The sequence below is a fragment of the Triturus cristatus genome, chromosome 1_1 (assembly GCF_964204655.1).
Source record: "Triturus cristatus chromosome 1_1, aTriCri1.1, whole genome shotgun sequence".
Lineage (NCBI taxonomy): Eukaryota > Metazoa > Chordata > Amphibia > Caudata > Salamandridae > Triturus > Triturus cristatus.
The window spans coordinates 710,094,174-710,121,351 of record NC_140579.1 but is presented as its reverse complement, the minus strand read 5'-3'; the positions used below and the strand labels follow the sequence as shown (position 1 = coordinate 710,121,351).

General features: G+C 48.7%; 1 pseudogene; it reads right to left on the bottom strand.

Moving 5' to 3' along the window:
* LOC146870937 (charged multivesicular body protein 4a-like) lies at window positions 1-26,920 on the bottom strand (annotated as a pseudogene).
* Between the last annotated feature and the right edge of the window lie 258 nt (window positions 26,921-27,178).

The following is a 27,178-nucleotide window of genomic DNA, read 5'->3' as shown; positions in this document are numbered from 1 at the left end:
TCAGTTATCAGGAGAAGCTTCGGAGTTATTATACGAGTCATGGACACCAGGAACTAGAAAGAGAGATACAAGTGCATGGAAAATTTTGGTACGCTAGCGTGTTGAAAGGGACCTGGATCCTATTGAGGTGGTTGAGATTATAATTGCAATTTTTTTTGCAGATTTATATTTATAAAAAAAAATTGACTTGAAGAACAGTCAATTGTTCTAGATCGGCGATCGCAGCAGGTCAATCTCTGGTTGACGGATTGTCAGTAGACAAGGGAACAATTAGTCGGTCGAATTATCAAGGTCATTGGGTTAAGTAACTCACCAGTGCAAGGTGCAGTACTCTTTGGGATGTTAATTTAATTTTCATGTTGTTTGGAAAATGACAAGTTAACAAGTATCTGACAAAACATTTAGCATGGAAATTAGCCACTTTATTGTGTATGGTTTCATTTATAAGGGTTTCAGATGTAAGAGCTCTGGAGACCATAGATAGGTTTCGTGTTATTTGAAGTAAGAAAGACAACAAACTATGACAGACACTTTTTTACCCCAGGTTTGATGATCATCCAAAGCTGTGTGTGATGAGATGCATTAAAGAGTATGAGGCAACATTGAGGAAGTTCAGAAGTGTAGGAATGGAACAATTACTGATCTCGAAAGTGAGGCCGCATGGAGCAGGTTTTATGGCAACAATAGCAAGATGGGTAAAGAACACAATGCATGAATCAGGTGTGAATCTGAATAGGTTCAAGGTGCATACTATACATAGAGCAATGGCATCAAAAGTGTTAAATGCGGGAGGTAATTTATGTGAAAATTTGAAGGCAGCAGGTTGGTCAAATGATAAGAGTTTAGAAGTCTCTATTTTAAGCCAGCTAAGCAGGTTGCAGACCTAGTTATGAAGGACTTAAAACATGCATAAAGATATCCTCCTGTCTTGACATAAAATGTTGATTCTCAGAGGTTAACTATTTAGAGAATCGTGATTTTGTTAACAACAAGGAGGCTAGCATTATCGCTCTTCCCACCTCATGAAAAATTGTTTGGGGGTTTCTGAGTATAATCTTTAAGAGTAACTCTTGAAGTAACAACCTCCTTCATAACATTCTGATGAAAATAACGCCATGGCATTGATTGCAGAGCAGCCTGGGGTCTAAGTTAGTTGAACATTTCAGTTCCATATAAAATTGTTTGATTAGTCTCCTAATTTCTGCTGCAATAGTCTTTGATCTGGTGTGCATACACTAAAATGAAATTACATATGCCACTAAGCCCAGCAGAGAAGACGTTTGAAGCACGTTTGGAAACTATGTATTCTGAGAAAAGAAGAAAATAAAGCATTTTGTTAGATAAAAAGATAAAAACACTTTTCCATTCTGAATGCCCCTAGGTGATGAATAACATCAACTGGAAATGAACTGAACTTTCGATAACTGACATGAAGTAAGAGGACCTGGAGAAAGGGGTGTGTCTGGAAGTTTTGCTGAGCTTACCTGTATGATTAAGCTTTTAAGCAGCCTAACGGCCAGGTATGGCTATTTGAACAAACTTTTCCTCCGCAGATCTTTCACTACCATGCGTTTCAAAAAGGCATATGAAGCTAATGTCAAGCTTAATGAAAGTGCCTAGGCACTAGCAGTGATTCGACGAAACGTTCATTAGAATAAGAAAACATGGATTGTGCAAGTCTATGGAACATAGCCAGTCGACCAGCTAAAGTAAGAAATAGAGGGATGAAAGGCTAACATTCTTAATTGTTCTCGTTAAATCAATTTGTTTGCCGTCTCCAAGTAGGATCAAAACAAACCAAGTCATTTTACTTGTGTGAAGTGCAAATGATAAATAAACGCGGATACCCAATTACTATGTGTTTTAATTTCTGCACTATATAGGTTTAGAAGTAACTGCATGGGTACTGCAAATTTAGTAGCCATTTCAATGGAAAATGTGCTCTTTGTAAATGACAGTACCCTACCACACCATGCTTTAGTCATATATTTGGGACACTATAGTCTATTACTTCAGTGATGTAACATTGATGACAGGACCTCACCTCTGAATTTCCTTCCAACACTCTTGTTCTGCCAGCAATTCTACTGGACAGGCAATAGTAAAACTGGCAGAAAAAATAAGAATACTGCTATACAGATGTCTTTTTTGCTGTAGTTGCCTTGTTGGATCATCCTATGTGTTGCTTCCCTCACCTGTGCTCATCAAGTTTACTCTTGATGAAGTCTAGACCTATTCCTTCATTGTGGACTGTTGCAAGGGTCGCACTTCATCTTCACACACAGAAATAGAAAATACTAGAAAACAGAACCAATCTGAGTTTTCTGATGCCATTTTACCTACCAGCAGGTTAAAGTGTGAGAGCCTGTGTGAGTGAGAGTGAAGCAGAATGAGTATGAATGCGAGTGTGAGTTATGCAGAGCTCGTTAGAGGTAACATCTCGTCATTGCGTCAGTGGGATTACATCTCCTTGGGTCTGTCAACAGCAAACAAGCAACCAGGCAAAACAACTCCTGCTTTTGGAAGTGATTGCGTATTTGCAAAGTACTTTGTTGCAAATCTACTCTGTGGATCAGACAACAAATACCGGTCTCATCCATCCAGATTGGGAATCAAGATGGTACCTCCCTGCTTGTGGCTTTGACAGAGTGCTGGGTTTTGGCGGACAACATGGTGGTGAGCCCGGAGGTTGCCACTGATATCTCAGTCAGGGGACAGGTGTGCATCTCCCTTACATGGCAGGTGGGAAACTACAGCAGTGCACCCGAGCTCCTGCTTGTCACCAGGGCTCTAGTGAAGAAGACCATGAAGAGAGGGAGCTTAGTTCGTCCAGTGTGTTGCATGAGCACACTCTGCCTGTCGTGGATCCACCCACTCGGACTTCTAGACACTAATGAGCGTTGATAGAGTATCTGAACCAGTGGGAAACTTTAGGGATTTTTTTGGGTCCTAGCTATACCTCTCAAGTGACATGACTGGTGGAGATGAGGAGCAGGAGAATAGGTTCCCATCAAGCAGTGAGATACTCGTCCAATTGGCACCACAGGACTTTCAAAACTCCTCTATACACAAAGGTAACTGCAATAGGTGGCATCTTGGCAGCAAAGAAAAAAAACTTGGTCATAGTGCATAAAGTGACAGTATACCCATAACTAAAGATTCCATCTCAGAAACCCTGACTGGGGAAAATATTTTTAAGGCTTCAAGATTTGTCCCTTCTCCTTCAAGATACTTTCGGTGAATCAACTGGAAAACTCTTGAAGGTCAGTGAATGTGGCAAATACTCACCCATTGTGAGTTTAGAGAATTCCAGATAAAAGGCCACTTACAGTGACAATCCAGAGATTCTTCGGCAACGAGGTTCCTACCCGGTGACTCTCCCAAGGTAAGTTTACGTAAAGCTGTAATATTCTACCAACTAAAATATGTATGGGTGGTGGGGATAGGAAAAGTATAAAGACTGCAGAATTGAGTAATGCTACAGCATAAGAGGTAGCTCTGCATGCCTTCCAGCGGAGAGGGAAAACACAGCTAGGGGGTGAAAAAAAACATGATATTCCCCAAAAATACTAGGCCCACTATGTGAAGATCCTAGCGAATTCACTGCCTAAAAAAAGAACATATTGTTTTAGGCTGTAAGACTACTTTACAGCACCATTACAAGGCTAAAGATGGTGATGGAGAGCAGAACACACATTTTTTTCCCCAGTTGGATGCCCCTGAATCATTCCTCATTGATGTACGAGAAAATATTGGGCAAAAGGAGATAAAATTGACTGATTCCAAAGCCATTCAGTGCTTCCTCAATGTTTCCTGAGGTGATCAACGACAATGTTGGTTGCCCTATATATGGCTAACTTGGATGCTGCGGGACTATCTTTTGGCATGTAATAGAGATAACAATGTGACTGTCCTGCATCTGGTGAATCAGTGAGACAATTTCCAAATTTGTACTTTTCATGTGCTGACACCAAATATGGATATTGACTAGTGTATTGTCTTGAGATACAGGGCGTGTGAAGGGGGGGGGGGAGGGTTCAATTTAAATCAATAGTTCTAGAGGTAATGGAAGGAAAGACATTTAGAGGTGGGCCAGTTACCAAAAAGTTTCACAGATGCAACCGCAATCATCATTAACAATGAAAGTATCAATTGAGGCTTTAAATAAGTGTGCCCCATTTGCACTTTTGAGAACTCCCAATACTGCTGATCGTTCAGCCTGCTACAAAAACCATCTTATTTAGAACTGGGGAAATCGGGCATGGTTGGTGGTGGAATTTAAAGTGCTCTTCTATGCTCTTTTCCATTTAGGAATTGCCCCAATACTTTCTCCCATCTGGACCCTGGAGTGCCACCACAGCAACTGCAGCTCTACCAGGGTACTTCAATCCAGTCCTGAAGCAGCCCTGCTACTCCTACATTAGGGCCCTAGAAGCAGCAACGAAAACACATGCAGTATCCACAGACCACCTTCGTTCGCCCACTACTTACCTTAAATCTAAAGTTATTTAATATGTGTTGTAGCTAACTGTACCTGGCACAGTTGGAACATGGGTGGATGGAACACAGGGAAGTTTGGCAGGTTCATCCTCTCCCACATTCAGCAATTCCTTCTCCAAGTCCTCTTGTTCCAGTTCCTCCAACTCAGCCAAGAGTTCATCCTGTGTGACAAAGGTACAGATCACTTGCCCATGCTCAAGAAGTCAACGGAGAAATATGACTGAAGGTGGAGGAGAGTAACATAATGAAAGAAAGGAAGGGAGGAGGGTAACAAAATGAGGACCGAGTAGGAATAGAGATCATAAAAAGGAATACAAATAGGGCTAACAATAAAGTAAAAGGCATGACAACAAGTAAGAATTATCAATTGACAGCTAAATATGATGAAAAAGTAGAGGGAGAACTGGTAAAGTCAAGGCAAAAAGAAAAAACAGTGATGGGGAAAATATTAATCAAAAGGGATTGAATGAGAAAAGGTACAAATGTGAAGGCAAAGAGGGAAGAAAAGGGGGAAAATGCCAAGGATAAAAATAAGAGTAGGAAGGAAATATATGGAAAAAGCAAAAATAGCATGTAAACAGGGTGCAGAGAATACCTAATCCACATCGTCTGCAAACCCCATCGGCCGGGAGATGGCATCTGAAATCTCCTGTGCCAGTTCTTGCTGCTCTGTGATATCTGCCATTAGATCATCTACCTTATCCACGTCCCTGAAACAAAACAACAAATGTAACTACCAACAATTTGACATAAAGCTCTAAAAATATAAATTCAGTGTTCAAACAATTAGAACAACCAAAAGGTTTCATCCGTCTTGGCTGTGATCGCACAGTAGGGTTAACTTCCAAGATCTGTATACAGTTATGCAGGTATCCCTCTTTTCATGAATGCCATATGCCTATCCCAAACCCTCCCTCACCACCACCACCAAAGGGGAAAAAGGCTACATTTGCTATTTGTTCCCATGTGCATGGGTAGTTCGCCCTCCTATAACAATACCCAAGTAGGGATCTAATAGGGAGCGGTAGAGTTGGAAAAGGGACGTTGCCCAACATGTCAATGGTACATCTCTGGAGCGGAGTTATGCCCCACCGAGCACCGATGAAAAAGAAGCAGCCAGTGTCTAATAGCATTGATTGTTTTTATTTATACTGCTCATCACACTAAATGAATAAAAATAATGAATCGATCGCAGGACATTTGGGAAGACCTTTTTTCACGTCCTCCTAACAAAAACAAAATCCTTCTGGTGCTTGCACTTACTGACGCACATGAGGGCCCTATCATAGTACCCTTAGTCACAGTTTATTGGTTCAAACATAGTATCAGGCTCCATGGACATTAGATTGAAAGTCAATGAAGCTGGACGAGGGGGTGTCTAGTAACAATGCGCGAGTTACATGCCCTTCAATAGCTCACGACGACTTTCGCAGATCAGAAGTAGCTCTCATTACAGAAAAGGCTGGAGACCCCGATGCTAGACTGAAGCCTTTCCTTGGGGTTGTGGGACATTCACTTGTTACTATGCACTGTCCTAGATGGATTCTGTTTACCACTAGTATCCAAGGGTCACAAATACTATTGCACCTCAGTTGTAAAGCCCAATTAGTACCTCTGGCCACTTGACTCTTTCTAGGTTGAAAGGGTGAGCCCTATGGCCAAACATGTATTTGTACTAGAAATACAAATGTGGTCCTCCTGGACTAGGCCCCTTCACTAACCCAAACACTGAGTATCAAACTCGAGAACTTAGTTAGCAGAACCTTACCTGCCGAGTTTCCGGCTCCCAAAAATATGGTGTCCTAGAATTCTGAAGAACAAAAAAATCCACCATGTACACAACAGGGACCCATTCCAGATAATGCCACAAATACAAATCGGATATCAGGTATTAAAATCAGTAGTGACAAGGGAGCTGGTCATCAGTTTCTGTATATAGCACAGTTCAAGCCACTGAAATCCAGAAACCAGTTTAGCATTCAACTGGTTACTAGCTTGTTTAATGGATCAGATGTAGTAGCAGGTTAGGGATCACTACATAGTTGCCAAGGTTACCTCAAACTTAAATATTAATATCCTGGAATCTGCTGGTTAAAGTTTTCCAGTCGCAGGGGCACGCACAGGACCGTGAGCACCTGATGAAACAAATTGCTTCATCAGTCAGGTCCTCAACTGTGGTTTGAATTGTCAAGATCTCTGGAACTCTAGAGGCTAGAAAGATTCAAAATGGCTGCGGATTCTCAGGCAAACATCAAAATTGGTGCTCAATTCCATGCTGCACGGATGAGTGCCTCCCTCTGCAGGGTGAGGCACAGGTAAAAGAGGCCTCCTACAGGATAAGGATAAGGTGTAAAAGTGCAGGCTTGCCAACTTTAAGACAAATGGCATAGCAGCTCCAAGACCAAGATGATGCAGTTCATAGATTTTGTTTCTCCTGGCCAGCTGGGCTGAAGGGAGCATATGCTGTGTAGTCTCTGGTTAGCTGTACTTTGTGTAGGTGGGAGGAAGTCGGCTCCCCCTAGAAGGGGCAGCCCTGCTCTTCATGTATGGATGTCTGCCTCCTTCAGCCTTTTCCTGCCTCTGCTGGCTCAGTGGCCCCTCCATTGCACCGTTCCCACTCCCTACTTCCTGCCTCCCAGCTGACGTGCACTCCCCTACTTAATGGCAGCCGCACCAAAGGCAAGCCCGTCTGTGCCTGTCCACGCCCAGCGGCAGGAACCACTGCATCCTGAATTGCCTCTACCACAACTCCACCAGCCTCCACGATCTCAACCCGGACACAACTGCCAGCTCTGGGTGCTGAGCAACACCCACGGCCCTCTCTCCTATCTTCACGGCCGCAGCACCTTCACCAAGCTCCATCACCCAACCCAAATCGCTCAACTGCATCCTCCTCAACGAACGATACCTTCACAAACACACCACGGAGATCTGGGAGTTCCTCAACGCCGCTTCACCCGACGCCACCTTCCTTACGGAAACCTGGACGAATGCTAGCTCAGCACCAGACATCGCAATCCCCGACAACTACATGATCATCCGCAAAGCAACCACCACTTCAACAAAAACACAAGAAAGAAGGCCCTCCAAGACAGAATCAATACCAACGCACACAACAGCAAAGAACTCTTCACCATCATCAAGGAATTTGCCACACCCAAAAGCAAAACCACAGACATCCCACCCTCCCAAGACCTCTGGAACAGACTCGGCACCTTCTTCCCCCACAAGATCAAGACAATTTGCGACAACTTCGACAACCAGGACCTCCCCACGGCACCAGCAACCACCTCAATCAACGCCCCCGACATATCCTGCTTAGTTGGACGCCACTCACAACGGAAAACACCCTCAAGACTATGAAAAGCATCCATCGGACCTCTGGATGCACCGCATCTTCAACAGAGCTTCCCCCACCATCACACCCGAGCTACACCGTACCATCTACTGCTCCCACGAGACAGCATCATTCCCCAACGAATGGAAACACTCAGAAATCGACCTACTCCTGAAGAAACCCTCCGCGGACCCGACAGACCTTAAGAAGCATTCAACACCATGTCCCCCAACACCCTAACCACTAGACTCCAAGACACCTGCATCTGCGACAAGGCCCTCGACTGGCAGAACACAATGGGTCAGACTTCTGCCATACCTCTCGGAAACAACAGAGACCAACTCCGGAGTGCCCCAGGGCTCCTATCTCAGCTCCACCCTCTTCAACGTCTACATGACATGACCCCCTGAGAGGAGTTGGCCTAACGGCTAGGGCGGTCGACTTCCAATCTGGGGAACTTGGTTCGAGTCTCGGCAATGATGCTGAACATCCCGTGATTCTGGGCACATCACTTAATCTCCCCGTGCCTAACAAAAATGAATGTGTCCTCATATAATGCAACTGGTGCTATGTAAAGCGCCCTGATACCCGATTTAGTTCAAGTCCGCGCTATATAAAACTCTGTAAAAAAAAAAAAACACCATTAGGAACCACGGACTCAACATCGTCTCCTATGCCGAGGACACACAGCGGATTATCTCCCTCACCAGCGAACCCAACATCACCAGGCACAACTTCCAGGAAGGGATGAAAGCCGTCGCCACCTGGATGAAGAACAGCTGCCTTAAGCTCAACTCAGACAAAACAGAAGTCCTCATCCTGGGATCCACCCCCTCCGCATGGTACGATACCTGGTGGCCCTCTGCTCTAGGAACTCCCCCACCCCGACAGACTACACACGAAACCTCGACATCATACTAGATGCATCACTCACCATGGACCACCATATCAACTCAGTATCCTCTGCCTGCTTCAATACCCTCTGCCTGTGGCAAAAGACCCTCGGATGGATCCCCACCAAATCCAGAAAGACCGTCACTCACACGCTCATCAGCAGCAACAGACACTCTACGCCGGCGTTACCCAGAAAAACCTCAGCAAGCTCCAGAACGCCGCAGCTTGACTGTTCCTCAACCTCCCCCGGCACAGCCACATCACTCAACACTTCTGCGAACTCCACTGGCTCCCGGCAGACATAAGAATAACCTTCAAACTCCTAACCCAAGCTTAAAAGGCCCTCCACAATGCCAGACCAGCATACCTGAACAGCCGCTTCTCATTCCACGCACCCAAAAGACACCTCCGCTCCTCCCAGCCTGCTCTGGCCACCATCCAACAGATCCGCAAGACCAGAACTGGAGGAAAGTCCTTCTCCTTCCTCGTTGCCAAGAACTGGATCACGTTACCCCTCCACCTCAGTCTATCTCCCATGCAACCCCAGTTCAGGAAGGACCTCAAGACCTGGCTCTCCGAATGACCCCAGCACTTAGACAGATAAGAGGATGGGTGGGTTGCACTTGAGCAAGGGTAAATGTACTTGGACAAAGGGAATGAATGGCTGGCCCACTCCCCATGTAGAACAGATTTCACAGAGGACGTCCTTGTATTGGGTATGTGCAGACATGGATGGCTTTTCCAAAGGAGAACGACCTCCTCATGCAGCACAGACACAGGGTTCAAACAGGACACCACTATTCTTCAGGTATCATAACATCCAGTCTCTCCATTAACGCAGGCACATATAAACGAAAAATGTCCCATACATGAAGGCAAAAGACTCCATGTATAGGGACTAAACTGACAGAGTGCCAAAAGGATTCTCCCTCAGGGGAGTACATGTAAAAAGGTCTGTGCTTGTCTCTCCCCTCGTGCATTGACTGTATTGCTTGTATTGCTGTATTGCTTGTCTCTCCCCTCGTGCTTTCTCTCACTTTTCCTTTTCGTCTCCACCCTGTAGTTAACCGTTCTTTTTCTCCCCTTGTGCCATCTGCTATTTTGTCCTTGTCCCATCCGTGTTGTATTGGTCTACCTTGTGCCCGGTGCCCCCCGCCCCGCTCCCCGCTTCCCGCCGCCGTGCTCGCGGCCACGCCCCCTTTTCTTCTGTACCCTCCCCGCTCCCGCCTCCCAGCTGCTCCTCCCTCCCTCCCACTTCGCCATAAATGGCGACCGGGCGCACGCGCAGCGTTGACGCGCAGCGGGCGCGCCGATTGTGCGCAGAAGGTGCGCCAAAGGTAAGCCCGTCTGCGCCTGGACCGCGCCCAGCACCAGACCCCCTGGCACCCGCAGAGCCCACCCGGCCCGCCGGACCTACGACGCATCCGACCTCAACGCACTCAACGCCGGCGGGATCCCCGGATGCCACCAAGCCACGCCGAGAGGCACTCACGGACCCTTCAGCTGCCACTCCTGCAAGTTCTCCTGCATCCGGTCCTGCACTGCACCCGCACCCGCCAAACCAAGCACCAGCCGCAACTACCTGAAGTGCATCCTGCTCAACACCCGCTCCATCCACAGACACGCCGTCCAACTCTGGAACCTGATCGACACAACATCACCAGACGTCGCCTTCCTCACGGAAACCTGGATGAACGCCTCATCAGCGCCCGACATCGCCATCGCCATCGCCATCCCGGACGGATACAAGATCACCCGGAGGGACCGCGTCAACCAGACGGAGGAGGCATCGCCATCGTCCACAGGAACACCATCCGCATCACGACCAACACCGACGACACCCTCACTGCCGCCGAACACCTGCACTTCCAGATCCACACCGACCCCAAGACCACCCTTAGAGGCACCCTCATCTACAGACCCCCGGGACCGTGCACACAATTCAGCGAAGACATCGCCGACTTCATCAGCCCGCACGCCCTCCCCTCCGCTGACTACATCCTCCTCGGGGACCTCAACTTTCACCTGGAGAACAACAACGACCGCAACACCACCACCCTGCTGGACAACCTCGACAACCTCGGCCTCAAGCAGCTGGTGACCTCCCCCACCCACTACGCCGGACACACACTTGACCCCATCTTATCATCCAGCAAGCACATCACCTTCAGCCACGCCACCGGACTCCACTGGACGGACCACAGCTGCGTCCACTTCAGCTTCAGAAAGAACACGATCCACCACCACCAGCAACAGGTCGCACGTAGAAACTGGAACAAGATCACAGCCGACCAGCTCGCCGCAACCCTGAGCCAAGACCCCCCCGCCAGCTCTGCGAACCCCAGCCAGGCCACCAACAACCTCGCGAAATGGCTCAGCAACTGCGCAGACTACCTCGCCCCACTGAGGACCCCGCCCAGCAGACCAGGCAGCAAGAAAGCACCTTGGTTCACCGACGAACTCAAGAGCTCCAAGAAGAACTGCCGTGCCCTCGAGCGAGCCTGGCGCAGAGACCCCACACCAGACAACATGACCACCCTCAAGCTCGCCACCAACTGATCCATACCACCAAGAAAACCGCATTCAAGGTACGACTGGACAACAACGCACACAACAGCAAGGAACTCTTCAACATCGTCAAAGAGCTCTCCAATCCCAACGCCGGAAACAACGACATCACCCCATCACAAGACCTCTGCAACTCCCTCGCCACCTACTTCCACAACAAGATCGCAGACATACACAACAGGTTCAGCACACAACCGACGCACCCCATGACCACACCAACGACCCCCACCACCACCCTCTGCGCCTGGACTCCGATCACCTCCGAAGACACCATCCGCACGATGAACTCCATCCACTCCGGATCCCCAACCGACCCCTGCCCTCACCACGTCTTCAACAAGGCCAACGCTGTCATCGCACCCCACCTGCGGGACATCATCAACACCTCCTTCGACACCGCTACCTTCCCAGAGAGCTGGAAGCACGCCGAACTCAGCGCTCTACTGAAGAAACCATCAGCGGACCCCACTGAACTCAAAAACTACCGCCCCATCTCGCTCCTCCCGTTCCCGGCCAAAGTCATCGAGAAGACCGTCAACAAGCAGCTGGCCGCCTTCCTCGAGACGAACGGATCCCTCGACCTCTCGCAGTCCGGCTTCCGGGCCAACCACAGCACAGAGACCGCACTCATCGCAGCCACCGATGACATCCGAACCCTGCTCGACAACGGGGAAACTGCGGCCCTCATCCTCCTGGAACTCTCCGCGGCATTCGACACCGTCTGCCACCGCACCCTAGTGCAGCGCCTCAGCAACGCGGGAATCCAAGGAAAGGCACTAGAATGGATCATCTCCTTCCTCGCCGGAAGGACACAGAGAGTCCGCCTCCCCCCGTTCAGATCAGAAGCCACCGAAGTCATCTGCGGCGTTCCCCAAGGCTCCTCGCTCAGCCCCACCCTCTTCAACGTCTAGATGAGCCCCCTCGCGGCCATCGCACGCCAACACAACCTCAACATCATCTCCTACACCGATGACACCCAGCTGATCCTCTCCCTCACCAACGACCCCGCCACCGCCAGAGCCAACCTACACGAAGGGATGACAGACGTAGCCGAGTGGATGATGAACAGCCGCCTGACAGTGCAACATTTTTGTCAGTGGTTTCTCAGACCATAGAAGACAATGAAACATTTAAATAAATAAAACGAGTTTTGTTGCGCGCGCTGCATCGCATTTTGCGATGCAGCGCGCGCAAAGGAATTTGTTTTATTTATTTAAATGTGTACTTACCTCCGTTCATCCATATTCCGGTGTTTACATTCCCCCACCATGCGCCTCCCCCGCCCCGCCTCACCGCCCCAAGGAACTCGCTCCACGGACCGCTACTGGCAGGGAGTGTGCGAGATCTACAGTGCACACACATCAGTGTGTGTATAAAACAACAATCTCTTATCTGCAGAAAGACATGAAACCTCTTGAGATCACTGTGGATCTCTCAAGTACACCGCACCACTCAAAATTGTTCTTGAAACCCTTTACTAACACCCTACCTTCCATACGAACCACAAATGCACGTTAATGGCAGTGCCCTTCGTACAAATTGTACTTCAAGCACTTTCCAAACTCTGCCACTTTCATACAAATTCTAACTAATCCATTAGACAGCACATTTCATCAAAAGTGCACCCAAAGCACTTTATAGCTAGCACCTTAAATAGAAAATGAACCAAAGCATTTTACTGAAAGAGCCTGAAATAAGTGTAGTTAAAGAGGATTGCGCCGAACTGCCAATGGGGGCCGTGAGGTGTGCCGGGGAAGGAAATAAAACAAGCACGGTCCGCTTTCACTTTCGTCCGTTGTGAAAGCTTTCTTGTCTTTATGGGGCCATGTGTTTGAAACACATGGCCCCATAAAGATAAGAAAGCTTTCACGACGCACGTAAGGCAGACAAGCCCGTCCAAATGGGACGGCTCAAAAAGCAGAACAAAAACGTCATGAACAGCTCTTTTCCAATGGCTGGCCACCGTTTAGCATAAACGGTGACGCCAGCCATTGGAAAAGAGGGACGGGGCCTTTACAGAAAATACTTAATAACGTTAAATCTTGCCAACGAGACTGCGCATGTGCGCAGCCCACGCAGGCGAGACCTAAAAATGTGTTAAGCTAGTAAGACAGAGAAGTCTGTGATTACACCTGCTGAACAAATTTCCCATTCTACTTCCCGTGCCCTGCAGAGGAATGTCTGACATCCTGCTTTAAGTGCCAGGCACACTCCATCCTCATACCCTGCCACCTACGGTAACCTCTATGGAGTTGCAATGCCTTTAACCTATAGGAACTGGAAACTCACATGAGCTGGCAAAACTGCTTCGAGTTAACGTACCGACTGATAACTTGGATTTAAGAACTTAGCACCACCTTCTTCATCCGTCATACTCTGGGGCTATCACATTCCCAATATTTAAGCATCTTTCCTACAGATATCTAGAATTACAGAGAACCACACCTTCAAGGACAGGCTATGCAAGAACATGTACTGTAAACTCTGTGGGTGAATGCATGATGCACGAACACAAAAGACATATAAGGTATGGTGATAATTCCCCATTGAGCACTCTTCTTGGTACTACTTCTATGCATATAAAAATCTGTCACAAATAACTGCTGGCAACTGCATTGAAAATGACTCAACTGCACACCCCCTGCTGCAAAAGTGGCAAATACAACAATTGTGCATGCAAAGGTCACATCACCATGCACCGCACACTTGTATCTTTGCAGAATGCTGCACTGGCACCGATCCTTGTACAGGTAGGCTTTGTACCGGCCATCTAATTTATTTTTATGCAGTAGATGCGGCAAGTGGATATTTTTCAAGGACAAGTAGAGTTGTCTACTGGACAAGAGGATATATAATTTTTTAAGAATTCCAAAACCCTATGCTACCACAGTGTAGGGGTGAGATGGCCTATAAGGGGGGGATGGGGGTGGTGGTGGGGGGGAGAAATACACCTTGGCTTCCTCCAGTTATTAGAGGATGAAAAATATCGAGCACCACCAGCAGACTTCCATGGTAGATAAGTTCACAAGAGAAAACACACCCACACATATACAATGTCATGTGATCAAGGCTCTCAGGAGCCGAAACGTGTAATGGCCGTCATGCCAATAAAATAAGCATACAGCAACTTATCTGCGGTCTGTGCTCTATTCTTCCTGACAGAAGCGCCAGTGGCAAGTGGAGACAGACAGACAGACACACTTTTCCAAGCCATGCAGAGATTTTTTGTCCCAGCACCCTTTATGATCTCATACAGAACGACACAAACTCAAACATCTAGGTGCGTACAGTACAATACCGAAAGAAACATCCATAGCAATAACAATGACGGTACTTACATGTGCTGGTGCGCCTCCTTCATGGCTTTGGCGGCCTTGGACATGGTTTTGAGAACCTCTGTGTTAGTGGTGTCATCCTCCAGAGACTCACGCTGGAACTCAATAGTGGAGAGGGTGCCATCAATTTGACTCAGCTCCTGCTCATACCGCTTCTTCCGCTTCAAAGCTTGAAGTGCAACTGGAAAAAAATTGAATCTTAATGTTGGGGGATTGGTATACATGAAAACTTGTCCGGGAAGACAAGCATTCACAAAGTCGATCAGTTTTAAGTTTGTATTGCGCCTGCACACAGAGACTCACAACAGACATGCATACATGGACACTGATCAACATGTGTAGGCATTCACGCACACGGTCAAGCAACATGCAGGCATCAAAGCACATGGACCACATGACACACAGGCAACCATCTGTACAAACCAACCACCAGAGAAGCACCTCCATCTACCATGACCTACCAAATAAAGGCATTTGTCTCCATAGCACAACTGAGATACAGGTTTCCATATGCAGGGCTATGTCAACCGTGTAAAGGGCCAACAGATATACAAGAAGCGATAAGCAAAGTCCAACAGAAGGCATAGGATGGTGGACATTTGAGGGATGCACAAAGTATGGTGGATATTAGAAAGGAGAAACCACATGGCTGTGGGCTTTCAGGAGTGAGCACAGTGCGATGTGCCAGTGACACATGGTTACATGAAACGGGGGCACAGATCCACAAACAATGGGGGCACAGGTCTGTTGAACAGGAGGGATGACAAGTAATGTGCAGCAGGTGATATGAAAGGAAGACACCCAGGGAAATGACAGAGGCCTGACTGAGGTCAGCAACTGGTGTCTATCTACTGCACAAAGGGATTTCAAGTTGCCTTGTGTCAGGTGTGAGTAATTTATGCAGTCTTGCGATTTCTTTGCATTTTCTACTTGCAGCATTCTAAATACAGGGCTACAAACAGGAATGTAAACAAAATACCACACCAACACAGAAGACTCAAGAACATTTTGAGAGAAAACTGTATTTTCAGCTTCACTATGAAATGCATTTGAGACTGAACACACCGACTTTAAGCTAAAACAAATTTATTCGCTCACTTCTCCACCTTTCTAAGAGCACTCCCTGAACACCCATGTTTCTTGATGTGGCGCGAAAAGGATGGGAGAAATTGCCCGGCCAAGGCCATTTGTATATTGGGTGAGGATCTGGATTATGGAGGAGCTTAAGCCATATCGGAACGCAGTAGAGGCACTGCTGTCTGTTGACAATGGCCTAATTTTCCCATGGTTTAGACACATCCAATCGTGGTTTGAAAAGCTGACCCTTAGATCCTTTTGGTCGGATTCAAGATCGTTGATTGTCGCCACCAGTTATAATCTTGCTATTGGGAGTATACCCAAGCTAGTCTCTGTAGGAGAGTAGGATCTGCACTTATGTTGCCCCCACTTTTTTTCTGATGTATACACTGGTTTCTGTCTATAGTCTGGCTGGGTCCCTGCTAATCAGGGCCCCAGTCTCACTGATCTCTCTAAACAACTTGGTGTGCATATTAGATGCACTAGTGATTGGATACTGAGTTACCTTATGAGCCCCTAGTATATGGTACCTTAGGGACCTAGGGCATTGGTACTACACAGGCCTACCAGGGGCTGCAGCATGTATTATGCCAGCCCTGGGAAGCATTCACAATCTGACACCACAGGCCTGCTACTGCAGCCTGTGTGAGGTAGTGTTAGCACTCCTCACTGAGGTATAGGTTCCTATATCTCACCATACACACACATATAAACCTATCAGCCACCCCTATTGCAGGCCCTAACAATCCTGAGGGCAGGGTGCTTGGTTTACTATGTGAGGGGGTGCTTCTGCATGAGCAGGACCCCTCTGCAGCTGGCAGAGTTTATTCTCTGCTGCTGTTTGTGGATGCGGTTAAACCATATACTCTTAAGTGCATTATACCCTCGCGGTAAATGCTAACTTTGGAATGACTGCATCAAAACATGTCGTGTTTGGTGTCAAACAACTTGGAATCATACCCCCACACCAGTAACTGGTGTGGGAGTATGATCCCACCCTTCTAGAGGGGATGACATGTACCCACTGTACTAAACGGTAGAAATCTTCTAGAGCCCTGGCATCACAAAATGGATGCCACCAGCACAGACACTGGGCTGCCCTCCTGCTGCTGACCGAAACTCGCAGTGGAGGAAGCCCAACAAAAGGTATCCTGTCACAGGGAGGTGTCACCACCTCCCAGACAGGATTTAGTGTATTGGAGCTGGGTGGGTGCACTCTTAGAGTGCTTTGAAGTCCTGCACTGGGGGAGCCGTAGGCTCCTCTGTGCATATGCCAGCTCAAACCGGTTCAGGGGCTACCTGCCCCTGCTCTGGCGTGAAACTGGACAAAGGGAAGTGGGTGTAACCACCCACTACCCTGACCCTCCTAGAGGAGTGGTCATAGAGCTAGTCCCTCCCCTATATTCACTATAAGATACCAAGCATTGCCAATGCAATTCAGATTATTACCCTGGACGACGCTCTACAAAGAAGAATCCTGGGCCTTCGACGTTCCACTATCTCTGGAAGACTGAAGAATATCCCTTGGAGTCAAGGAGTGACTCCCCTGCTTGGCAGGCACCTGTAACTTCAATCGACGGTTGCAAACTTCACCGCTCCCGCCGGAGTCCAAAGTCCCTGAGTCCCCTGAAGCAGATTTCCTGACCTCTCGATGGCCATTTTGAGTCCCCAGCGAAGCTGTGGCATCTGGACCCCACGAGTGACGAGGAACAGCAATACCAGGGAACCGTGCACTGATTTTGCGTGCAAACCCTAAACAACTTTCTACGAACTTGTGCTTTGGACCATCTGTAGTCCAAGTCCCTAGCAGGTCTGGTTCTGAAAATTAGCGGCCTACCCCATCCCGAGTGACCGTGGGCTCCTGTGAAACTTTTCCTGCAAAGGCGTCTTCGCGGTTACTTGCCCGTTGGCTAGTGACTCACCCGAACACTTTCTAACCAACTTCAAGGACTCTCCTGGTTGCTCCGGGCCTGCTCTCACTTACCCTCGCTTGGTAAGTCCATCAGACCTTGCTGGTCTGCCTCACGACTATCTTCAGTCCACACGAGACTTGCAGTTGCCAAGGCTTGTTGGCTCCAATCCGGTTGCCGACACCGTCATCAGCTGCAGATGTCGTGGGACACTCAGAATCCAGCTGCTGGTCATCGTTGATCCCTCCTGGACCTCGTAAGCGAAGAGACAAATCACCAACGACGACCTGAAACGACGCAACATCAGTGGTCATCCATCCTGCTGGCCACCGGTCACTGGCAAGTGACTTTGAATACTGTCCCCTCAATTTTCAGGTCCTCTTCATCTTCAATCCACCTTCGGATTCCAGCGGACACCTCTTCAGTCGTCTCAAGCAGCAAGTCTTCATTGGTCTCCATTGAAAACAGCATCGCGACCCGACACCAAAAGACACCTATGCACCCGGCTTCCCTGGGTGAGGTAACTCGTGCACTCCGGTGCCCAAGTGTGTGTTGGCCCTCAAAATACTTACCCTGTAAGTGGCTTGCTTGTTGACTTCTTTGAAGTGCCCTAAAACTTTAAAATACAAACCGCGACTGGCTCCCTTGTAACCTATAGGAAACCCGCGGCTGTGTTTAGACCCTGCACGCGTCTCCCGTGGGCTTGTTACTTACCTGCTAACACTGCAGTAGTGAAGCCCCAGCGATTCCCAAGGCCCTAGGCTTTGTCATTTTGCAAGTCGACTTTGTTAAACCATTTTCTTAGTATATGGTCTGGTACGCCCCTAGGGCTACAGCCATATTTGTGCTTAATGTATTGAGAACTGTTGACATTTGAATGTGTATCTGGGTTCTAATCTCATAAAGAGATTAGTAGAGTGTATCTAGAAATAAATACATATATATTTGATATATATACCTGTTTGGTGTCCTTTTCATTTGGTAATTCAAGAGATTATAAGGTAAAACAAGCTGCTTTATATTCCTCAGAGACTTAGCCTGAAGGCTGCTCTCCACAGCTACCACTAGGATAGCTTTCTTTAAAAGGTTGTCTTAAACCTATCTACCATAAGAGTCGAATTGGACTGGTGCAAGGTGGCCACTATAACTAGTGACCAGCATATGCCAGGCCAACTTCTCACATTGGTGGGCAGCGTGTGGGATTCCAGCTTGCCATTGTTTTACCAGAAAATCTCTATTTGAATTACTAACTGAAAACCACTAAAGGTACTCAAGGTACATATAAAGTCAAGCTAGTATCAATAAGTTCTACTGAACTTAGAGCTGTTTGTGAAGGGATAAGCACACCCTTGCTACAGCTCAAGCTACGTTCAGTAGGCCTCAACTAGTGTAGGTAGTACAACACTGCACAACACTAGTATGTCTCACCAAGGTGGAGCCAGTGGGTCCACCCCATCTCAGTACAAAGACATAGCCTACACTGACCTGAAGGCCTTATGCTTTGAAAGACAACTGAGGGTGGGCAGGAGTCCCTCCTCACAACACCTGATAGATCTGTTAGTAGCAGATGACCTGAAACAAGCTCTAGGAGCTAGTGGGTCTGCATCAGGGAGTGGGTCAGCCATAGGCTCTGGGTCTGATGATGAAAATCAAGATGACCTGGAGTATGTGATTGAAGGGCCAGACTCAGAAAGGTCTGAACAGAACAGAGGAATTCTCCTTAAGAGTGGGAGATAGGACCAAGGGAATCTGACCATTCATACCACTCTGGAAGAGACTTTGTTCAACAGAGGAACTCCACCTATCCCAGGGAGACCTCCTCTGACAGAAGGTTCAAGATGCTCCAGTATGAGGAAGCTAGGCTTGCCCTCAGAACCAAGCAATTGGCCTTAGATAGGGAAGCCTTCGAGCTCCAAAGAGCTTCTAAGAGGGAGGGGTTAGATACCCCTGGTGGCAGCAACAGTGTCCCTAGAGGCAGAGATTACATTCCAGACCATAGGAACCTGTCCAAGGTTGTTCCTCCCTACCAGAGTGGGGTTGATATCCACAATTGGATAACTGCTATGGAGAGGGCCTGTAAAGTTCAACAGGTCCCCCAGACCCAGTGGGCAGCAATCCTGTGGTTCTCCTTTTCAGATAAAGGTAGAGACAAGCTCCTCACTGTTAGAGAAGAGGATGCTAATGATTATGAAGCCCTGAAGAGTGCTTTGATAGATGGGTTTGGCTTAACCACTGAACAGTACAGGTTGAAGTTCAAAGACACCCAGAAAGCACAGACTCAGGATTGGACTGACTTTGTTGATTGTGCAACCAAGGCTCTAGAAGGTTGGCTGGTTGGTAGTAGAGTAACTGATTTTAAGGGATTGTATAATCTTATAATGAGAGAACAGACCCTTAATAATTGCCAGAACCAGTTGTTGCATCAGTACCTGGTGGATTCTGATCTGACCTCTCCCCAAGAATTGGGAAAGAAGGCAGACAAATGGGTCAGAACCAGGGTGAGGCAGAAAAACCAGAACCAAGGTGGTGACACTAAGAAGCAAGATCCTAAAGGCTCAGATAAAGGTGGGGATAAGTCTTAAGACCAGAAGTCTTCACAAGGGCCCCAAAAATCTGCATCTGGTGGGGAGTCACAATCTGCAAAGGGAAAAGGCCAAAAGAAGCCCTGGTGCAAATTCTGTAAACAGAAAGGGCACTGGACTTCTGACTGTACAAAGTCCAAAGACCAAACCACCACCACTCCAGCCCCTAAGGCAACTGTTCCCCCTAGTGCAGTCATTGGTGGAGGTAATACTCAGAATAAGGGTGTAGTAGGGTTGACCCTGGGTTCTGATGTGGACTCTGGCCTAGTCAGAGTACCAACACAGGCATTGCTAGTTTGTGAGGGAGACCTTGATATGTCCTTCCTAGTGAGCCCCAGTAATCTGGGCAAGTACAAAAAGCAGCCTATCATAAATTGCAATCAGGCTTTGGCATTTAGGGACACAGGTGCTAGTGTCACCATGGTGGCAGAGGACCTAGTGGACCCTACACAGATCATCCTGGGTGAAATGTACCAGGTAACCAATGCAAGCAACACCAGGACCAACCATAGCCTGGCAGTTGTGAATTTCTCCCGGGGAGGGGTAACTGGCCTCAAAAAGGTAGTAGTCAGTGCAGACCTCCCTGTCGAATGTTTGTTGGGCAATGATCTGGAGACTTCAGCCTGGTCTGAAGTAGAATTATGGACTCATGCTGAGATGTTGGGCATACCTACAGAGGTATTTGCTGTGACCAGGTCACAAGCCAAAATGCATAAAGCTGAACCAGCTCTGGATCCTGAAACTATGGACCAGATGCTACCCAAGAGGAGGAGCAGTAGGGTTAAGGCTGGGCCTTCCCCTCTGTCTCAGATCTCAGATTCCCCTCCTGAGGGAGGAGAAGCAGAGCCTGAAGAAGGAACTGCCCCAGAGGAACTTGAGCCTGGTCAGGTTGAGTTCTTGGGGGCAGGGGGACCTTCCAGGGAAAATCTGAGCAAAGAGCAACAGTGCTGCCCCACTCTTGAACCCCTCAGACAGCAGGCTGCTGCTGAGGCTGCTGGGAGTGCTAGTGGTTCCCATAAGGTTTATTGGGATGAAGGGCTCCTATATTCTGAGGCTAGAGATCCTACCCCTGGAGCCACCAGGAGGTTGGTAATTCCTCAGAAGTTTAGGGGGTTCCTCCTGACCCTAGCACATGACATCCCATTGGCAGGACACTTGGGCCAAAACAAGACCTGGGACAGGCTTGTACCACATTTCCATTGGCCACACATGTCTGAGGACACCAAGGAGTTTTGTCGCTCCTGTGTCACTTGTCAAGCCAGTGGCAAGACAGGTGGCACAACAAAGGCCCCCCTGATACCGCTACCTGTGGTGGGGGTTCCCTTTGAAAGGGTAGGGATTGACATTGTTGGTCCCCTTGACCCACCAACTGCATCTGGGCCCAGATTTATACTGGTGGTAGTGGATCATGCCACCAGGTATCCAGAAGCTATACCCCTAAGGACTACCACAGCTCCTGTGGTAGCAAGAGCCCTCATTGGAGTTTTCTCCAGAGTGGGTTTCCCTAAGGAGGTCATCTCTGACAGAGGTCCTAACTTTATGTCAGGATATCTAACTGCAATGTGGAAGGAGTGTGGTGTAAACTACAAATTCACTACTCCCTATCATCCACAATGCAATGGGTTAGTTGAGAGATTCAACTAAACCCTAAAGGGAATGATTAAAGGCCTCCCAGAAAAGCTTAGGCGAAAATGGGACCTTTTACTTCCCTGCCTTCTGTTTGCATACAGGGAGGTTCCACAGAAGGGGGTTGGCTACAGCCCTTTTGAACCTCTGTTTGGGCACCCTGTTAGAGGACCATTATGTCTGGCGAAGGAGGGATGGGAGTTACCTCTCAAACCTCCCAAACAGGATGTGATGGACTATGTACTTGGTCTCCGCTCCCGGATGGCAGAGTATATGAAGAAGGCCAGCAAAAACCTTGAGGCAAGCCAAGAACTAAAAAAGCTTGGCATGACCAAAAGGCTGTCCTGACTGTTTACCAGCCAGGTCAGAAAGTGTGGGTGTTGGAGCCTGTGGCCCCAGCAGCTCTCCAGGACAAATGGAGTGGCCCCCATACAATTGTTGAGAACAAGGGAGAAGTCACCTACTTGGTAGATCTTGGCACTCCCAGGAGCCCCCTTAGGGTGCTCCATGTCAACAGACTTAAGGCTTATGTGGACAGGGCTGACATGAGCTTGCTCATGGCAACTGATGAGGACCAGGAGGAGGAGAGTGACCCTCTCCCTGACCTGCTCTCACAGAACCCCGATGATGGATCAGTTGATGGTGTTGCTTTGGCAAGCAGCCTCACTGAGCATCAACAAACTGAATGTAGAGAAGTGCTACATCAGTTTAGACATATGTTTAGCCTGACCCCAAGTCAGACTTCCTGGTGCACCCATGAGGTGGACACTGGAGACAGTCTGCCTGTAAAGAGTAAAATCTACAGGCAACCTGACCATGTCAGGGATTGTATCAGGACTGAAGTCCAGAAAATGTTGGAGCTAGGTGTTATTGAGCCCTCAGATAGCCCTTGGGCTAGCCCAGTAGTCCTTGTCCTAAAACCTCACACCCAGGGTGGTAAGAAAGAGATGAGGTTTTGTGTTGACTACAGGGGCCTCCATGCAGTCACCAGGACTGATGCCTACCCAATACCAAGGGCAGATGAACTAATAGACACTTTGGCCTCAGCCAAGTATCTCAGTACATTTGACCTTACAGCAGGCTATTGGCAAATCAAGTTAGCTGATGATGCCAAGGCTAAAACAGCATTTTCGACCCCTTGTGGGCACTATCACTTTGTGGTAATGCCCTTTCGTTTGAAGAATGCACCTGCCACATTTCGGAGGTTGGTGAATAAAGTTCTGACTGGTATGGAAACAATTGCTCAGCTTATCTTGATGATATTGTTGTCTTTAGTTCCACCTGGCAGGATCACCTGGTCCACCTCAGGAATGTACTGGAGGCCCTGCAGAAAGCAGGCCTCACTATCAAGGCCACTAAGTGCCAGATAGGGCAGAGTCAGGTTGTGTACCTGGCCCACCTTGTAGGTGGAGGCCAGGTTCAACCATTGCAGAGCAAGATCCAGACCATAATGGAATGGGTAGCTCCAACCACCCAGACACAGGTGAGAGCCTTCTTGGGCCTGACTGGGTATTACAGGAGGTTTGTTAAGGGATATGGATCTATAGTGACCCCCTTAAATGATCTGACATCCAAGAAAATGCCAAAAAAGGTTCAGTGGACCGCTAGCTGTCAAAAGGCATTTGATGACCTCAAGCAGGCAATGTGCACTGCCCCTATCTTACAGAGTCCAGATTACAAAAAGAAGTTCATTGTTCAAACAGATGCTTCAGAGCTGGGTGTGGGAGCTGTACTGTCTCAACTTAATGATGACGGTAAAGACCAGCCAGTAGCTTTCCTAAGCAGAAGGCTGACCCCTAGAGAGAAACGTTGGTCAGCTATTGAGAGGGAGTCCTTTGATGTGGTGTGGGCCCTGAAGAAGCTGAGGCCATACTTGTTTGGCACTCACTTCATAGTTCAGACTGACCATAAGCCCCTCCTATGGCTCAAACAGATGAAAGGTGAAAATCCTAAACTGCTCAGGTGGTCCATTTCCCTACAGGGGATGGACTGTACAGTGGAACATAGACCTGGGACCCAACATGCCAATGCAGATGGACTCTCAAGGTATTTCCACTTGGAACATGAAGACTCAACTGGTCAAGGTTAGTTTAATGTCCCTGCGTTTGGGGGGGGGGGTTGTGTAGGAGAGTATGATCTGCACTTATGTTGCCCCCACTTTTTTTCTGATGTATACACTGGTTTCTGGCTATAGTCTGGCTGGGTCCCTGCTAATCAGGGCCCCAGTCTCACTGATCTCTCTAAACAACCTGGTGTGCATATTAGATGCACTAGTGATTGGATACTGTGGTACCTTATGAGCCCCTAGTATATGGTACCTTAGGTACCTAGAGCATTGGTACTACACAGGCCTACCAGGGGCTGCAGCATGTATTATGCCAGCCCTGGGAAGCATTCACAATCTGACACCACAGGCCTGCTACTGCAGCCTGTGTGAGGTAGTGTTAGCACTCCTCACTGAGGTATAGGTTCCTATATCTACATACACACACATATAAACCTAACAGCCACCCCTATTGCAGGCTCTAACAATCCTGAGGGCAGGGTGCTTGGTTTACTATGTGAGGGGGTGCTTCTGCATGAGCAGGACCCCTCTGCAGCTGGCAGAGTCTATTCTCTGCTGCTGTTTGTGGATGCGGTTAAACCATATACTCTTAAGTGCATTATAACCTTGCGGTAAATGCTAACTTTGGAATGACTGCATCAAAACATGTCGTGTTTGGTGTCAAACAACTTGGAATCATACACCCACACCAGTAACTGGTGTGGGAGTATGATCCCACCCTTCTAGAGGGGATGACATGTACCCACTGTACTAAACGGTAGAAATCTTCTAGAGCCCTGGCATCACAAAATGGATGCCACCAGCACAGACACTGGGCTGCCCTCCTGCTGCTGACCGAAACTCGCAGTGGAGGAAGCCCAACAAAAGGTATCCTGTCACAGGGAGGTGTCATCACCTCCCAGACAGGATTTAGTGTATTGGAGCTGGGTGGGTGCACTCTTAGAGTGCTTTGAAGTCCTGCACTGGAGGAGCCGTAGGCTCCTCTGTGCATATGCCAGCTCAAACCGGTTCAGGGGCTACCTGCCCCTGCTCTGGTGCGAAACTGGACAAAGGGAAGTGGGTGTAACCACCCACTACCCTGACCCTCCTAGAGGAGTGGTCATAGAGCTAGTCCCTCCCCTATCTTCACTATAAGATACCAAGCATTGCCAATGCAATTCAGATTATTACCCTGGACGACGCTCTACAAAGAAGAATCCTGGCCCTTCGACGTTCCACTATCTCTGGAAGACTGAAGAATCTCCCTTGGAGTCAAGGAGTAACTCCCCTGCTAGGCAGGATGTCGACGCGGTGGGCACGCTGGTGGTGGAGCTGGAGGCTCAGCAGCAGGACCTAGGCAGCAGGTCCTCGGGTCACTCGCGATGGATCCAGGCCCTCCAGGAACAATTGACACAGACGCAGCTCAAGGCCGAGGACCTGGAAAACCGCGCCCGACGCGATAACATCCGCGTGCGCCACCTGGAGGAGCGGGCGGAGGGCCCCGACCTCGAGGCGTTCTTGGAGGGCCTTTTTGCGGGGGTGGTGAAGCCACAAACTCTCAAAATCAAGTTCGACCGAGCACACAGGGTTGGCTTCCTGGCGCCAGGTGACAGACGGCGGCCGTGAGACATCCTAGTTAAATTCCACTCCTACAAAGTTAAGGAGGTTGTCCTGGCAGCGGCCAGGGCGTCTTCGGAGGTATCGTTTCAGGGCTTTACGTGCTCGCTGTTTCAAGACCTGTCCCCGGCCACACTGGCGAGACACCAATCCTTTAGGCTGCTAACGACCAAGTTGAGAGCTGAGCGCATCCGATACAGATGGACCTTCCCTTTTGGCCTATCTTTTGAATACAAAAACAAGCAGCGGACTGTTGTGGACCTTGCGACCGGCCGGGCCTTATTGGGACTTTGCCCCTCGGAGGACGACAAGGAGGGTGCGGGAGATACGGCGGCCGGCGGATCTGTGGCGACGGCTGGGGAATGGGCCACGGTGGGTCGCTCTCCTCCCCGATGATTCCACAGGGGAAGCCACCTTGAGGAGGTCTTCACTACAGAGGGGGATCCTGTGTGACTGCTGCAGACCCCAATGGCTCCGCATGGCGGATACATCGCCGGGGGTTACTACCGGTAACGGAGGAAGGGTCATTCTGGGCAGCTGCTTACACGATCCGGCGTGTCTGGGACTTGGGTTCAGCACTGGTAGATGTTTTCATCTTTCTTTTTCTTGTTGAGACTTACGCAACTGGGGTGGGGGTGGGCGGGTTGTCACGGCCCTCCGAGACCTCTACTCCTAGATGGTATGTGATCTCGGGGTTCTTCAGATGTTCTTCTTTCACTTTTATTTCTCTTCTATCTATCTTTCTCTTTTCTTGTCTCGGAGAGTGGGGGGATCTTCTCGAGGGGTGGAGTGGGACGGGGGAGGGGGGAAGCGGGCTTTGAGAATTGCGTATTCAAGAGGACGGCTACCAGACCTGCGATGGCTTTGTCCTTAGGCTCATGGAATGTGCAAGGGCTTAATTCCCCCCAGAAACGTCAGAGGGAACTGAAATACATATCTGATCACCACTTCGATGTGGTTGCACTCCAAGAAACACACCTTAGTAAAGGGGATGAACATAGGTTGCGACATAGGTCATACCCACTCACATACAGTTCCTCAGCCACCACCAAGCATCGGGGGTGGTGTTGATGTTCCACAGTGGGGTGAAGTTCCAACCTTTAGAGGTGTGCTCAGATAGGGAGGGGAGATGGGTGATGGTGAAGGGGATTCTCAGGGGTCAGAAATGTACTTTTACCGAGATATACGCACCTAACACGGGTCAGGCGGGGTTTCTGTCCACCATTTGCACCAAATTGGAGCAGTTTGCGTAAGGCTCGGTCGTCTTGATGGGGGACTTTAATCTTGTATGGCAAGCGGACCTTGACAGTTCTCACGCGCAGAGGGCGGATTCGGGTTCCTTCTCCCTAGCCACCAAACAACCCTTTTCGGACCTTGGCCTGTGCGATGCATGGTGCACTCTACACCCCTCCACAAAAGATTATACCCATTTTTCGCATATCCATCAATCTTATTCCCGTTTGGATTATATTTTCATTAATCGTTTTTTGTCGGGGTCTCTGAGAGACACACAGATTCTTCCCCTCTCCGTCTCTGACCATAGTCTTGTCATGATCACCCTCCATTGGGCTGGCCCACGGGATCGCCAACCCAAGTGGTACTTTCCCGCCTCTCTTACTAGAGACATTGTGCTGCGCAAATCGCTACGTGAGACCATAGACGAATTCTTTACCCTTAATGACACGGAG